Source organism: Gigantopelta aegis, chromosome 1, assembly GCF_016097555.1.
Source record: "Gigantopelta aegis isolate Gae_Host chromosome 1, Gae_host_genome, whole genome shotgun sequence".
Lineage (NCBI taxonomy): Eukaryota > Metazoa > Mollusca > Gastropoda > Neomphalida > Peltospiridae > Gigantopelta > Gigantopelta aegis.
Window position 1 is genome coordinate 36,571,948 of NC_054699.1, and position 12,500 is coordinate 36,584,447.

Genomic DNA, 12,500 nt, shown 5'->3' on the forward strand with positions numbered 1-12,500 from the left:
CTGACTGGGTTATAAATGTGTTATTGTGTTAAGTCCCTACCATCTGAGTTAAAAGGGAAATTCCCACTAACTAATGCCAGTAGGAGCGCTTCATGCCAGTACTACTACATTAAATACACGTTCGTCTGTAGAATATCGGTGAGAGTATCTTCAGAATGTCATGATCGCTATATTCGGTGTATTTCTTATTTTACTTCCTAGTATATTGCTTTTTCGTGTGTACGATCTTACTGAGAGGTAAAATCCAATATGGGCTAAGTAGAAAGATTCGAAATACACTGAACATACAGACACTGGTATTGTGAACAACAGCATTTAAAGTGTAACTTTGGTAGATAAAATGGATCTATTAGAAACTGCATTCGCCTTAGGAGTTTGAGTTGTAGGATTGGATCCCCTTGGTGGGTCCATTCTCCGAGCGGTACATCAAAGACCGTAGTATTGATGTTACGTCCGGAAAAGTGTATATAAATGATCCCTTGCTCCCAATGGCAAATGTAGCTTGTTTCCTCTAAGATTATCACAATTATCTCAGAATTATAGCATGTTTGACATCTAACAGCGGATAATTAATACATCAATGTGCTCTAGTGATATCGGTAAACCAAACTTTAAATTATTACACACCTTTTACAATAGCAGCTACCTGAAGACAATACCTTTAATTGGTGACATGATACAGACTTATATCCAATTAAAGTTCAAGCACGCTGTCCGTGGCACACGCATTTATTAGGGACTCCTTTTACGAAGCGATCTTAGCGCAAAGATCGCTGTAAGAGTATAACTACCTTATGCAGTTAAGGTGATTTTCGCTCTACGACTGCTTCGTAAAACGGCCCCTGGACTCTGTCTAGGATAGTGGGTTAGTGATTAGAAGTAGTAAATTTAGAGAGAGGATGGTGTAGTGGTCTTACACATACCCACTGATGCATGAAAACTCGCTCTGGGTGGGAGCCGGTACCGGTATTCGGACTCAGTACCTACCAGCCTTAAGTCTGAAGGCTTAACCACTACACCACCGAGGTCGGTTACTGATGACGTTTGAAAATAGCGTATTATTATTATTATCATTATCGTTATTATTATTATTATCATTATTATTGTTATTATCATTATTATCATCATCATCATCATTATCATTATCATTATCATTATCATTATTATCATTATTATTATTATTTCTTTGAACATCTACCATTTGTCTTTAGAAGAACTTCTTTGGATTCTAACCTTTAGGTTCTTTAGAAGAACTTCATTGGATTCTTACCTTTAGCTTCTTTAGAAGAACTTCTTTGGATTCTAACCTTTAGGTTCTTTAGAAGAACTTCATTGGATTCTAACCTTTAGGTTCTTTAGAAGAACTTCATTGGATTCTTACCTTTAGCTTCTTTAGAAGAACTTCTTTGGATTCTAACCTTTAGGTTCTTTAGAAGAACTTCATTGGATTCTAACCTTTAGTTTCTTTAGAAGAACTTCTTTGGATTCTAACCTTTAGGTTCTTTTGAAGAACTTCTTTTAATTCATGTTTTTCTTTCCTTTGAAGAACTTTATTAGATTTTACTTTTGCTATCCTTTGAATAATTGATTTGCTGATTGGTCCTTTTCTATATCTCTTGGATAATTTACTTTGCTTCTTTTTTTATTGTGTTCGTCTTGCTTTGTTCTCATTTTATCAGTTAACACAAAACCATTTTTTTGTTTTTAAACTAGCACACAAAAATTCAAAGAACTTGTAATAGCATAAGCACCCTCCGTAAAATGTCAAAATTAATTTCTGAAATTGCAAGTAAATTCAGTAAAACATAGACAGACATCTCCAATATCATTTGATACTTTTTAAAAATACTGACTTGTAAAATTATTTCTGCTATATTTGATTAACCATGTGTGTTCATTTTAAAATGTGTATATAGCTATTTTTAATTATCTTTGTATATATTCTACGAAGAACTCCTGTTGTCATCTTGCCACTGTAAATACCCATTGTACAATATTTTTGACGGCCTGAGTGTAGCGAAATAAAGTTTCAAAGTCTCAAGTCTTAACCACTGGAGTTTCTCAACGTTTCGTTAATATACTATTAACATCAACAGGAGAACACTGAACATAAAAACCACGTACTGCATCATTTAAAAGCAAGATAAAAACAGTTCAGGTAAAACCCTAAACGTTAAAAGGGCAATCATACGACTGGTATATCAAAGGCTGTGGTATGTGCTATCCTGTCTACGGTATGGTGCATATAAAAGATCCCTTGCTACTAATGGACAAATGTAGAGGGTTGGCCGATGATTAATAAATCAATAAGCTCTAGAGGTGTCGTTAAACAAAACAAGTTTTAACTGTATGGTTAGAGGTTATTTTTGTATTTTGATTTTTTTTAATGTGAAAGGTGTGAGAACTTATGGAGGATGGTGGTCGCTGCCAGTAGTGTGTCTAATATGTATTAAAGGGATTGTCCCGAGTTTGCAGAATTTGGCAAATGTTTTCGACAAACACAGCCTTTTTGGAGACTAAAATTACTTTTGAAATACTTTTTATTGTTTAGAAGCTTTACCACTGGTGTACATTTTCTTGTTTAGAATACTTTTTATTTCAGCAGATTCAGACTGTCAAACGACAGCATATGAGGAATTATTGCACGACTCAAACTTAACAATTTGTCGCCTATATACAATAGAAAACATTGCCATGGGTGAAACGGACCCACCGACGGCAATTTTCAAAGTGGCTTTTGCAGTAAATCCACATGAATGAAAGGTTATATTGCTGTAATGTAGATGTTCCCGACCTATGGCCATTTATATCTCAACGACGACAATTGCCGTCGGTGCCATCGTTAAGTTGAAGCCGTGTTAGTGCACAATGGGTGTTTCACAACGAGTGTCTACAATGTGTTTCACAACGAGTGTCTACAATGTGTTTCACAACGAGTGTCTACAATGTGCTTCACAACGAGTGTCTACAATGTGTTTGCGGTCGTATCCTACTGTTTGTGGGAGTAAAAATACAAAATTGTAGCAGTACGTTTTCAATTTACTTCGTAAGATATATATTGTTCGTAAGTACGAAATTAATGGCAGGTAAAATCCGTTTTCGGATACAACGAACATTAGAAAAACAAACACCTTGCTTATACAGATATTGGTATTCTAAACGAGAAAATATATTCCCTTTCACGTAGCATTGTATATGCAAACAAAAATCAAGAGCGTATAAAATATGCAACCACAATAGTACACAAGTCATTGCTCAACGAATAACGAGAGGTAATACTATCGAGCGCAAAAAGAAAAACAAAAACAAAACGAAAATAAAACCAGTTAAAAGATGCCACTTGTGTCGGATATTAAGTTACATAAAGTCAGAAAAAAACCCACACAATTCTGTAATGGCTTTGGTCTCACGCGTCAAGATGTAGTGGGAGTATGACATACAGATTGCATGTTACATAGCATTAGTAAATGTCGCAACTTCATAAATTATGAACCGCATGCATTTTTACGACATTGATTTATTAAAAATATAGAAACAAATCTACACACATAACTGCTAAATGTCATTTAGTTGAAAATAGTACAAACGAGAATAATAAAATAAAACGTGGAGATGAATATTAGATAGATAGATACTGATAGATAGATAGATAGATAGATAGATAGATAGAAAGACATAGAGATAGATAGACAGATAGACAGACAGATAGATACTGATAGATAGACAGACAGACAGACAGACAGACAGATATATATATATATATAGATAGATAGATAGATAGACGAATGGATGGATGGATAGACAGACACACACTCACACAGACTAACATAAAGACAGACATAACATTAGCATTTGTTTGTGATCAATTTGATTGGTTTCCATCTTATGTTATCCAGTTACATTTTCATTTAACGTTAGGCGGGAAGACTCAGTCTGCCGAGAAGCTGCGATTCATACGGAATTTATGTAACGAGTTTGGGAGGCGTTTTATTCTCCGAGCGAGAATTGCCCTTTTTAGAATTGTGTGACTCCTTCCCCGTTTACAAAATGCTGTTTCCGCCCCTGATACGGTAACGCTTTGTCAGTTGCAATCTATTTTATATAGTATGTCTCTCAATATAATATTTTATCAACTAGAAAAAACAACATCTATAATTAGCTATCAGCCATTGTTTGACGTTGTTTCGTGCCAGATAATACTAACACTATCTTCGGGTTTATGTTCCAGGAATTTCGATGAATAATACGCGATCATTGATTAGGATTTTGATCAAACACTTTATATAAATATCACCCACATTGTACTGTTGGCACGACCCTGTACTGTGCGGTAGACCCGATGTGGCAACATCTGGCGTGTGGCTACAACTAATTATTTGCGTTACAAACGAAACTATTCATGATCCTACAGGCCTAATGTGAAATAGAGTATTTTGTTATTATATTATTAATTGTTGGCGTTATAATTGACTTAACGGTCCATCGAGCAATGAGTACTAACTGCAAACCGGCCTGGACTGAACTGGTATGCACTGATACTTGTAGTGATACCTGCAAGCAAAGACTGTAGTTTAATTGATTATGCCATAGGTACTCACCATATTTTCAAAAATGTAACAAGTTTTCAAATCTGTGATTTTGACCCACTTCTGTCAGATATCCATTGTGCAGTAACACTTACCTATTCATGTAAATACAACCATGACCCATTTAACCCTGTTGATAGTAATAATGATTTAAATAGAGAAACCGTTATAAAAAAAAACATTGACACGAACAGTCTAACAGATATCCTTAGTTCTTGACGACGAAAATATTAATTCGAAATCACGTGTGACTAACGCCGCCGACATGTTAAAAAAATCTATTTTTAGACACTGCGGGCTCGACATTCGGTCACGTGCGTGCACACAATAACAGAAATAAAAGGTCAGCGCGCAACAAGCAACCTTGGTTTAGGACATTGTGTAAAAAATTACGACGGAAGTATCATGAAGCTAAAACATTATATGCAAAAAATTAAAGTATAGATAATAAAATGCAATTAATTAATGCCAGTAAGTCTTACAAGAAATGGATTTTTAAAGCCTTTTCTCAGTACAAATTTAAAAAAGAAAACGAAATCGACAGCTAAGATCAGACAATCCTAAAGATTTTTACAAAATACTTAAGAATAAGGAACTGCCTAATTCTAGCATTCCTTCGACAGATGAATTTTTTAATTATTTCAGCCATTTAAATAAAGGAGAGCCCAATAACGATGATGTATTTGATTTTAATATGGACGAAGCACTAAACGTAGTAACCGATAATGATATTATAAACGAAAAAATTACTGAAAATGAAATAATGCAAGCTATATCACAATTAAAATTAAACAAGGTGGCAGGTGTAGACAAAATAATTAATGAATACATTAAATCAACAGCCACCTTGCTCCTGCCAGTTTACGTTAAGCTTTTTAATACAATCTTTGATAATGGAGTTTTACCTGAAGAATGGCACACTGGTATTATTATACCAATATTCAAAAATAAAGGAAGTCGACTACATCCCGAAAATTACCGACCAATTACATTACTTTGCTGCTGCTCTAAACTATTCACAACATTACTAAATAACCGTTTAAATAAATTTATCGAAGAAAACAATATAATTAGTGAGGCCCAAACCGCATTTCGGAAAGGCTATTCAACTACGGATCATATTTTTACATTACATCACTTAATAGATATCCTTAAAAAAAACGAAAGAAAAAGCTATATTGCGCTTTTGTTGATTTTGAGAAGGCATTTGATATGGTACCCAGAACGCTACTTTGGCATAAACTTCTGCAAAATAATATCAACGGTAAATTCTTTCGAATTATGTACGAAATGTACCAAGGCCTAAAATCACTTATTCTTATAAATAATAAACAATCGGCTTTATTCCCATGCAATAACGGCATCCGTCAAAGTGAAAATTTATCCCCAATTTTATTTTCCCTGTATTTAAACGATATAGAAGATTACTTAACTAACCATGGATGTCAAGGAGTTGCCCCTATGTCCGATAATCAAAATTCACCATTAGATATTGTACTACATATGTTTTGTTTGTTATATGCAGACGATACCGCACTTTTATCAACCTCCGCAAACGACTTACAACACACCTTAAATATATTTTATCAATATTCTTTAAAATGGAAATTTAAAATAAACTGTAGCAAAACAAAAATATTAATTTTTAAGGGAACCACTAGAGATTATAAACATACTTTCAGGATCGGAAACACTGTTCTAGAGAATGTAAAAGAATATAAATATCTTGGAATTATCTTTACTAAATTAAATAACTTCCGTATTACTAAAACTAAGCTCAGCCAACAGGCTACTAAGGCCATGTATTTTGTATTATCAAAAGCCAAAGATAATCATTTATCAACCGAATGTAAATTAAAAATGTTTGATTCAATAGTCCTTCCAATCTTGTTATACGGATGTGAAGTCTGGGGACATGAGAAAATTGATATATTTAATTCCGTACAAATACATTTTTTAAGACATATTTTACCTATTAAGAAAGCAACACCATTTTTTATGCTCTTTGGAGAGCTAGGGAGACTTCCTATTGAATTAATAATTTATAGAAGAATGGTATGTTACTGGGCAAGGCTTTTATCAGGAAGCAGTCAAAATTTTCGACGTTATTGTATAAAGTAATGCTAAATGACTATATTGTTAACGGAACAGAATATAAATGGGCCATTACTATTAAAAACATTTTGGAAAACTTGGGAATGGGTAATGTCTGGGTAGCTCATACTTTCAGATCAGTTAATTGTCTCTCGCAACAAATTAAACAAAGACAAACTGATCAATATTCACAAACATGGAGAAGTAACATATCATTATCTTCAAGAGGCAAAACCTACCAATTATATAAGGAACAACTAATTTTAGAAAAATACATTAATATACTTCCAGAAAAACTGTGGAAACCACTCTTAAAATTCAGAACATCAAACCATTATTTACCGGTAGAAACAGGACGCTGTAATAATATTTCATTAGAAGATAGAATTTGTACCCTGTGCAATGAAAGTGAAATTGGTGATGAGTTTCACTATCTTTTCATTTGCCACTTTTTTTTAGTAATTCTAGGACTCAATTTTTACATCCCTATTACTATACTAGACCAAGTACTTATAAATTCAAAGAACTAATGCAAAACAAACGAATCAGTACACTAAAGAATTTAGCAAAGTTTATAAAAGTAATTATGAATGCATTTAAACATCCTTGATATTTCACATCCCCAACCCCCAGAAGTACATTTTACATATATATTGAACATTAATTTACCAATAACAATTTTAACTAGTTCTACCGGCTAAACAGTTTATATATTTGTATATTTATGAATATTCACAGCTTTATGTTGTATGCAAATGTTCATAGGAATTAATTCACAAACATTGTAATTTAACTTTTGTATTTCTCTTTCATCTTGTCACGTGTTTATAGAAATATTATGTATATATTCCTCCTACGCCGTTGTGCAACGGCCAGAGAGTAAATAAAGTCTTGTTTTGTCTTGTCTTGTCTACAGATGGCGTGACCAGGCCAAACGACAAGTAGCGTTGTGGAACGACGCCTCAGCACATTTTAAACTACCACTGTCTGGAGTCTAACATATGGTGTGTGTTGTTTTTTATGGTGATTTTTTTTTTTTTTTTGACGTTTGGTAGACAGAGATAGAGAAAATGATGTTTATTTTAAACTACTGCCGTTTGATCTCTACAAATGTTTATTTTCACACTTGAAAAGAGAGACAGACAGATATATACAGACAGAGAGAGAGAGAGAGAGAGAGAGAGAGAGAGAGAGAGAGAGAGAGAGAGAGAGAGAGAGAGAGAGAGAGAGAGAGAGAGAGAGAGAGGGAGGCAGAGAGAGACACAGAGAGAGACAGAGTGAGAGAGGTGGGAGGGAGGAATGTTTTAGTCCAAGCTCCAAAACCCATTTTTGAGGTATACCTGACATGGTAAGCTGCAGAAAGGTTTCATGCATTTTTTAATACATTGCCATCACCTGAAAATATTCAGGGTGGGGGTATTAAATGTTGACCTTGGCATGTTACTTTTATCACTATCATTGTTAGGGTATTTTGTGTAAATGTATATCTATTTTAATCAAACACATCAGAGTATTCTGTAATCTAAACTGATTAAACTCTTAACCAGAAGTAATATAAATAATTCAATAATAAAACCAAAAATGTAACACAAATTCAAAGCATAAACAACTTTAAAATTGCAATCCAGGGACTGAACTGAACTGAACTTTATTTACACTCGGGCCGTAGTCAACAGCAAATGAGGATATATATACATACAGCAGTCAATATAATTGTAACAAGATGGTGGGTGTACATAAATGTACATAAATACAATAAATACATACTAATAAATACAAAAAATACACAGAATATCAGCCAGAGGATTTGAAAGTATTCATAATCCGATTACAAGCTTTCTTTCATCCTTGAAAAACAAGCATGTAAATATATAATGAAACTCATAACCCCAAACCGTAGATACCCCCCCCCCCCCTTACACACACACACACACACACACACACACACACACACACACACACAGCCTAATTGCTATTAATTTCAATAATAAACTGACCTAAATACCTTCAGTAGCATCACCTCCTACAGAATGACAAGGGTATAATTGTAATCAATGTCTATAAACAATATGGGCTTCGATAATGAATTGTGTTTTATTTGTCGCACTTAATGCTGACAGGTACTGAGTTCCTATCCTAATACCGTCTCCCATTCTGTTTTGAGTTTTAGCGGCTTAACGTATGGCAACAACACCGATTTCTCTCTCTCTAAAAACTAACAACTGACCATTAAGCTATTGTACTTGACAAACAGACCAGATAGCTGAGGTGTATGCCAGGATAGCAATTAAATTTAAAGTATGATTTCCATAAAATATGTATCAGGTCTGCGACAGACGCAGATCGACGTGAAGCATAAAATTGTTTTTGGTCTGTATCTATCTGTGTAGGTCACCGACGTGTATCGAAACCAGGCTTAAGGATGAAAATCAGGTTAAAGTGTATTACTAAAATATATATAGGGTCTTTGAACTGTTACATTGTCGGCCCTGCTACCAAGAATCCTTGGCGAAACAAGACTTGTCAAACAAAACGGTAAACATTTGTATTATTGGTAATGGCTGTAGCCTTTATATACTGACCCGCATAGAAAACGCACCATGGTATTTTAGCTTAAATAATACTAGACACGTACACCAGAATTTCAATACATTTTATGTCATGTAATGTAAATATTGATTATAACGAAATTCATAGTAGCAAATACCAGTTATACGGTGAAGATTTCTAAAATACATGATATGGGGGGGAGGGGGGCAAAATTGAAAAAGTCAGATCACTCAATCTGACAACCTTCAATTTTTATTACGCACTAGTAACGCGTATGTTCCCATTTGTGGCAATACTTGACGATATACAGTGTCTCCTCGGTAAGTTGACAAGTCTCTAGAAAAACACACGTGGAGAGTGTATGGCTGTATTCCAAGCTGAACATGTCCTATCTCATCACAGACGCACGCAGTAGGTGCCATGTTGGGTGAAAGGGGTGGTCATGGCAGTACTGTCGTGTCCAATATGAGGAAGACGTGCGCAGTAGGTGCCATGTTGGGTGAAAGGGGTGGTCATGGCAGTACTGTCGTGTCCAATATGAGGAAGACGCGCGCAGTAGGTGCCATGTTGGGTGAAAGGGGTGGTCATGGCAGTACTGTCGTGTCCAATATGAGGAAGACGCACGCAGTAGGTGCCATGTTGGGTGAAAGGGGTGGTCATGGCAGTACTGTCGTGTCCAATATGAGGAAGACGCGCGCAGTAGGTGCCATGTTTGGTGAAAGGGGTGGTCATGGCAGTACTGTCGTGTCCAATAAGAGGAAGACGCACGCAGTAGGTGCCATGTTGGGTGAAAGGGGTGGTCATGGCAGTACTGTCGTGTCCAATATGAGGAAGACGCGCGCAGTAGGTACCATGTTGGGTGAAAGGGGTGGTCATGGCAGTACTGCCGTGTCCAATATGAGGAAGTCTGCAGCTGATATCTGCTGCTCTTAAACACTGTCGCACTGTATTCTAATGAGATTGGACCATGAAGTCCATGAACCATAGCTGTTGTTCCACATGCTGCTTGAAAGCGATTTTAGAGATGGGTTACCCGGATGTAACGATCTTCTGCCGCTGTTGTTATTCTCTGTCTTGACAGATATATGAGAAACTTTGACTTCCTTATTGCTGATAACATGTATGTCGAATTGGGGGATGAGACTTTAAACAGGGACATTTTCCCCATAGGCACCAACTGTGTCCCATTACTTTATAAATATGAATCACAATTTCTAATGAATTTGATGAAATCGAACCAAAATGAATCTAGCTATGTTGATTTTATATCCCTTAAACTTGGCAGTCAAAATAACATAATTTACCTTATTTTTACAGAACAGAATTGAAAATGCAATAAACTACTGACGGTACCCAATCAGTTTCATACCTCAATCTGCATACATCTATACACAATGATTCAAACTGACGCTAGCCTCCAAACTAAGTTGTATAAACCAAGGGCCCAGGCTCTTGAACTCAAACGAACAAAGTATCAATGTCTGGGTATATGGGCATTCAAATAGTGGCATAAGATGCACAGTGATTTCTGCTGGTGAGAACACTCTGCATATATGGGGACCCACAATATGACCTCCTAAATGCTTCATACTTAAACAAGCAAATCCACTTCCATATATTACACTTTACAAACTCCAACATGGGCTCATATGTGAAAAACACGTTAGAGTGCACAAGGATCCATACTTCCAAAATGTTACCCACAATTGGGTTATACTTAAACGGAGATATAAGTTAAAACCACCTTTCAGTGAAAACCAAAATCTAAATAACAGTCTTTGGTCATGCCTGATACCCCCAATAGGTAACCCATTTACACATGCGATCTGATTATACTAAAACTATGTGGTACCAGATAAAATTAATTAAAATAAACATGTATATCACACACAATCTGAAATGGTGCTTGGCAGCCAATTTGGACCCTGCGTTGACACCTCCTCCTCAGTATATAACCCTTGGGTCCCAAGTGCAAGCTACCGGCTTCGATGGCGCAGTGGTTAAGCCATCGGACTACAGGCTGGTAGGTACAGGGTTCCCAGCCCGGTACCGGCTCCAACCTAGAGCGAGTTCTTAAGGGCTCGATGGGTAGGTGTACGGCCACTACACCCTCTTCTTTCTCACTAACCACTAACCAACTAACAATTGGACAGACAGCCCAGATAGCTGAAGTGTGTGCCCAGGACAGCGTGCTTGAAACATTGGATATAAGCACGAAAGTAAGTTGAAATGAAATGAAAGTGCAAGCTTGTTATTCTCAAACATAGGGGTATAGGGGTACCAAATAAAACGAACTTAAAAGAATACGTACATCAAACAGAGTCTGGACTGACTCATGGCAGACAGTATGACTCCTGTGTTGGCTCTGCCAGACACTCCCAGTGTGTATAACAAAAGGGACAACTTCAGATTTTCAATAGCTGGTTTCTTCTTTAAGTTGAGCAATATTCCTTGTGCTCCAGCTTGTGTTATCTACATATCACATCTTCTGAGATACCTTCTAGCAGAGAATTTAATCCATCGTGGTTATGACATTAAAGGCCAAAATGAGGCAATGTACGCTTGATCCTATATTAACTTTTAATTTGTACACAACTAAATGACAAAAGTAGACATCATATTTCATATGCAACTTACATTTCCATGCTCAAGGAAACAGAATCGATAAGGTCACTTTTGTCGTAAATCGAATACAGAATGTCCATCTTAATTATTATTTTTATCATCTCGGGGGTTTCCCCTAGTGGAATACATAGTACATTAGTGGATACAGGCATGCATACAGGATTATCACATCATTATGTGGACTGCAGGTAGTACTAAACCAAATAACTTCCGGCTGGGTCAAAGTTCGAGGTGCACCCAACTTTTGATAGAGAAGTGAACACCACAAGTCCTGTGATTGGTTATAAATGTGAGTGTGTTGGTTGTAAAAAAATAATAGTTTTATCTGGGTAAAAACAATATGCAATTTTATTTCATCTAGTACCAATGTGTCAAGTTGCCTTGTGCTTGAAACATGTATGGGGTACCTGTGAAAAAAAGTACTCGAATTTTGTGCGGAACTAGGGTAGTCATAGACGCTACCCGTTATCTCAGAAACGAGCATCTTGACCCCCATTTTTTTCTGATTCACTTTAAGTGTGAGGGGTGGTAGTATTTATATCCGTGGCGTTTATGTCGGTTGATACGTTGCAGGTAGGAGTTTTAGCCACATATGTTACTATTGTCGTCTATGGGATTTGATTTGGTACTATACACCCTGCAGTG

The 12,500-nt window shown here is 36.1% G+C and overlaps 1 protein-coding gene across 1 annotated transcript in view; it reads left to right on the plus strand.

Annotated features, from left to right (window-relative positions):
* LOC121374407 overlaps positions 1-12,500 on the plus strand; it is a 39,911-nt gene that overhangs the window by 1,295 nt on the left and 26,116 nt on the right. The gene's annotated exons all lie outside the window — the stretch shown is intronic.